At 40.7% G+C, this 4,501-nt stretch overlaps 1 protein-coding gene across 6 annotated transcripts in view; it reads right to left on the reverse strand.

The window, feature by feature from the left end:
- Positions 1 to 4,501, reverse strand: part of KANK1 (KN motif and ankyrin repeat domains 1) — a 218,280-nt gene that overhangs the window by 108,518 nt on the left and 105,261 nt on the right. For 5 of the 6 annotated variants that reach the window (XM_019517654.1, XM_019517652.1, XM_019517653.1 and 2 more), the window contains exon 3: positions 4,034 to 4,209. The exons of the other annotated variant lie outside the window; for it this stretch is intronic. The gene's annotated coding sequence lies outside the window, so the exon portion shown is untranslated. The remainder of the gene's footprint in view (positions 1 to 4,033; positions 4,210 to 4,501) is intronic. 6 annotated transcript variants of the gene reach the window in all.

A 4,501-nucleotide genomic window follows, 5' to 3' on the forward strand; every position in this document is an offset into this window, starting at 1 on the left:
GACTTTTCTGAACTAAATTCATCTCCCTTTGTTCCATTTCACACAGATTTAGATAATGTAAAGATTTTGGAGGAAGGCTGACATATGCATAAAGGAAAGGTGGATATTCGTTTAGGTCAAGGGTTAAAAAAAAAAATAACGTGATGGATTACGGGGGGGGGGGGCAAACATCTCCCAACAATTCTATAGAGCAGCTATAATCCATAAATCCTCATGCTTATATTCTGTAGAAAGATGAAGTGGATGAAAGACTGGAAGGAAAAGCAAAAATAGAAGGAAAAAAAGTTGTTTACTCAACTACAGCATTGGAAACAAGAATTTTCTCCTTTTAATAATACCAGTTACACTGACAAGGTGTGTCTGGGAACAGAATGAAATTCATTCAGCAAGTGTCAGCCTCAAGGGGAAAAAAATGCAACCTCACCCCAAAAGGGTGGCAAATGTTAAGACAAAATTATTATTTATGTATTACATCAATCATTATGTTGGGACTGAAGCCAAAGTATTTCTGGCTGTGATTGCTGTCAGATTAAAACTAGAAGGGCTAACATTTTCTGGACTCTAAGGTAAGCCTGTTGACACAGAAAAAGTGCTGGTCATTCAGACCATAACAACAAGCTTTAAGTCTACACTGTTCTGAATCTTCAGTGTGGCATTAGGATACTAAACACATTTTTGGACTACTTGTGGTCTATGCAAATTAATCAGGTCTGTGACCAGATTTTGGCAGATACCATGGGCATTTATACACATACATTTGTCTGCTCTGACCTGCCAGATCTCCAACACACCAGATCAGAGTCTGCTCTGCATGCAAGCTGACGCCCCCAGCTCTGTGATGCATACATTTATATAAATGGAAAAAATGCACATCAGCACTGAGAAAATGGTAGCAGTGTGCTTTTGAATTTGTGTTTTAGTTCAAACCTGCGCTGCTATCATTTTCTCAACACTGATGCATATTTTACAATTTATACAAATGTACGCACTGCAGCACTGGACGCTTTTAAAGGCATCTGGAGCTATGGTGCAAGCATACGTACAAGTGCCCAATGTTTTTTCTACTTAAAGCCCCTGAGGTTTCAGTCATCTAAAGTGACCATTTTCTAGTCTTAAAAATATATTTATATGCTTGCTGTACCATTAAACACCCATTTGCATTTCATTTATGTGCCTCTCTCTCAGCTACAGCTGAAGTACCCTCCGTATTGTTTGTAGTTTCTCCTACAAATGGATACTAGTGCATAAGTGTGCATGCTTGCCTATGTGCCTTTCGTCCAGAAGGACTGTGAACTTAACTATTTTAAAACATTCACATTAATTTTGAACCACATTAACCTCTTTTAGGAGTTTACAGACATGCTGATATACAAACTGCAAGAACAGGAAGCTATAATATTCTCTGCCAATGCACCAGGATGGTACAGAGAGTTCTTTTGTTTAACCATACAGGCAGGTTTAATCTGTTGAAGATGTAGGAAAGGAGAAGGCATTAAGACAACAGGGATGGCTTGGCCAGGGACCTGTGCATTGCCAAGTTGTTTAAAATGCCAAGTTTTTTGCTGTATGGTACAATCTAAAAGTGTGAGGAGAGGAAAAAAATCAGACTCCAGCTAGCTTTGGAGTGCCAACTGCTTCAAAGCTTTTGAAAAGAAGTCACAGAACCCCATATATAGTTGTTGTGCACACTCCTAATTCTGTGGTTTGATGCTTTCAGGTGTCACCTAAAACTTATGTTTGTTTCTGTTTAAAACTTCATGAGGGCATATCTCAGCAGATTTCATGGGCAGGCTCTGCTGCTTCCTGTCAGGGTCAAGAAAAATAAATAAAAATGTATTTTAAAAAAGGGGGCCAGGGTGGGAGGGAGGGGAAGAAAGGCTTTTCCATTTGGCAATGGGAGCTTACTTTGAAGATGGCTGGAATTATTATTACAAGAAAAAGTTGTAAACAGGACCGCAAAGTTGTCGCTTACTGTCACTCGTACCTTTGGCATAAGTGAAAAAGGTAGCACTGTAGCTTTGTAAGCCAGAAGTCATTTATATTTATTACTGCTTTTTTCTTCAGCAATAAAATTGTTGTATGTATAACTGAGAGGACCCATTACTGACAGTCATACTTTTCCCAGCCCTCCCCAGTCTACTAAAAGGCAAGCTGAGTTGACAGGATGCCATTTCCAGTGAGAGGGGTTATTGAGATTATACTGCTAGCCTCCTGATAGGAGTCACTATTGACTACACTCTAGTAGTTATGACAAAATTAAATAAATAAATAAAAATCTTTTCAGCCTCCTGCATAATGTCATGAGAGGTTACCCATCTGTGCATTTATCAGATCCTCCTTTTATCTATAAAATCATTCTGTTGCACTCAGGCTCAGGCAAACTGGAGCCAGCCTACAATAGTAATCACTTGATCACAGCTTGCAGAAACAGGCAGTTAGTACTTAAAAAGGTACCCTTTGCATCAAGGAATACTTATCTGAAACTTCATGCTGCCAAATTTATACTTAAAAAGGTGACCTGCAAAGGAAAAAAAGAGGGACATACTGGTATTGGACTCAGGCCTTTTAAGGTCCTTTAAACCATTTCCTTTCCTGCACTGCAAGTTAGAAAATTTATGTAATGTTTTTTAAAAGGTTGTGGTGATGGGAGAACAGTGATGTTGTGATATAGGAGCTCAGAGACTGAAAGCTAAGCAGTTGGGTAGCAATGGGGAGACATTTTGACCAAATCTTTTAAAACACTGTTGGTGGCAAAACTGATATACGTTAGTAACAAGCAACATCAACGCAAGTTCACGAAGCACTAGCCTCCACTCTTATGAGGAAGCTAGCAGTGTAATGGTATGAGAGAAATGGGAGGATCAGCTGCATTGGTAGGCGTGTTGCCAGTAGGTCAAGGGAAGCAATTATTCCTGTCTATTCAGCACTGGCGTACTGTGTTCAGTTTCGGGGCCCCCACTATAAAAAGGATGTAGACAAGTTGGAGAGTCCAGCAGGAGCCAACAAAAATGGTGAGGGGGCTGGGGAACATGACTTGAGGAAAGACTCAGGGAACTAGAATTTAGTCTAGAGAAGAGGAGACAGAGGGGACTTGATAGTAACCTTCAGCTATGTGAAGGGTGGGGGGTTCAAAAGAGGATAGAGCTAGACTGTTCTCAGTGGTGGCAGATAACAGAACAAGGAGCAATGGTCTCAGGTTGCAGCAAGGGAAGTTTAGGTTAGATATTAGGGAAAATGTTCTAACTAGGAGGGTAGTAAAACACTGGAACATGTTACCCAAGAGAGGTGGTGGAAGCTCCATCCTTGGAGGTTTTCAAAACCCAGATAAACAAAGCTTTGGCTGGGATGAACTAGTCAGGGATGGTCCTGCTTTGAGCAGGGGGGTGGACTAGATAACCTCTTGAGGTCCCTTGCAACCCTAACTTACTATGATTCTATGAAAGCCCTGTCATGCTCTATCCTTGCTCAGGGTTGCCCAATTACTTGGAGAGGCATTTCAGATCATAGTACGTACAAGCTATCTACCCCACCACCACAGATACATGTCTAAACTTAACCACAACTGCTGCCTAAATATCAGAGCATGGAAGTGCTCTGCCAGTTCTGTTGGGCTGCGTGGGAGAACCCCAGGACAGGACTTGTTTGTAGATAGTGCGCTTCAGTATCTAGGCAAGGCACTCTGTGGCAAAGTGCCCACAGTAAGCCACACACCTTGTGAAAATCCGAACAAGTCTAAAGATTCAGCAACCTATGAAGCCAAATTGCTTTTTGCACTATCAACATTGACTAGAGAAGGATGCAATTTTTTTTTAGCTAGCACTGCAAGTGGGCTTGCTTATTTAAATAGTATATGTATATACATAGCAGAATCACAAACAGCATCTGCAAATGAAGTTTCCCTGATGAAGGACTGAAGGAGAAAATTTCCAAGGGCACTCACATTCTGATGAAGGACACAGTCAATATCTTAATCCCAAACTAGCCTGGTTTTTGAAAAACAGAAAAGTAAACACTGATTAACATATCACCATACCCTTGCTAGTGCCTCCTGTCAGGTTGGGGGCTCTCAGTAGACTTTGAAGTTGAGAGTTACTGGCCTGCTTATTTGTAACGTCACTTGTTCATTTAACATTGCAAGGCTTGATAACAGTTGTTCTGTATAATATCTCCTTTTTCCCATGGCCTGTATAGCTGTCATCTGTACTTTACCTGGGGGGAGGGGGAAGGGAAGAGAGGGATGGAAGTTTAGGGCAATTTTATAGAAAATAGCTCCAGATAATTTGAAACCATTTTTTTGCCCAGGAGTTACAGAATTAAACCACCACATATCTATATGCACACTAACAAATGTGTTAAAGAAAGGTAGCTAGTTGTGTTAGTCTTAAATGAAGCAAAAGGCCAGACAGGGTGGCATCTTAAAGACTTAAATGGTTCAGAGATACCTTAAAGAGGCAAGTGAATGAAACGTACCAAAAAAAAGACAGGGACATGATCTGTGTGT

This window comes from Gavialis gangeticus, unplaced genomic scaffold (genome assembly GCF_001723915.1).
Source record: "Gavialis gangeticus isolate Ggan-Ray unplaced genomic scaffold, GavGan_comp1, whole genome shotgun sequence".
Lineage (NCBI taxonomy): Eukaryota > Metazoa > Chordata > Crocodylia > Gavialidae > Gavialis > Gavialis gangeticus.